This window comes from Crocuta crocuta, unplaced genomic scaffold, assembly GCF_008692635.1.
Source record: "Crocuta crocuta isolate KB4526 unplaced genomic scaffold, BGI_CrCroc_1.0 scaffold1531, whole genome shotgun sequence".
Taxonomy (NCBI): Eukaryota; Metazoa; Chordata; class Mammalia; order Carnivora; family Hyaenidae; genus Crocuta; species Crocuta crocuta.
In genome coordinates, this window is record NW_027533315.1 from 123,359 (window position 1) to 123,768 (window position 410).

Sequence of the window (410 nt, forward strand, 5' to 3'; positions counted from 1 at the left end):
AAGGGTGAAGAATAAACGATTCGGAGACCATGCAAAAAGAGCCTATCCACTGAACGTGCTCAACAAACAGGAGCTATTGAGAGTACTCCATCTCTATCCTGGCCGAAGCCCGCCCCCGCCGCCACCCATTAGCTTTGCAATTTGCAGTCACGGAGTTCACCTCCTCTCACAGGACAAGAAGGTTGCGGAGGCGGAGAAGGGGGAAGTAGGGGAGGAGGGGCGGAGGGGTGGAGGAACAGTGAGTGAGTGAGTGTGTGAGTGTGTGCGTTGGGGGCGGGGGAAAAAGGAAAGAGGGTGCTTAACTCCCTGTTGGCCTGGAGGAGGAGAGGAAGGCTTGGAAGGCTCTGGCCCCACTCAAAATGGAGCCAAGCGACTGCCTCGCCTAAGATGGTGGCTTAAGATCCTCAGCC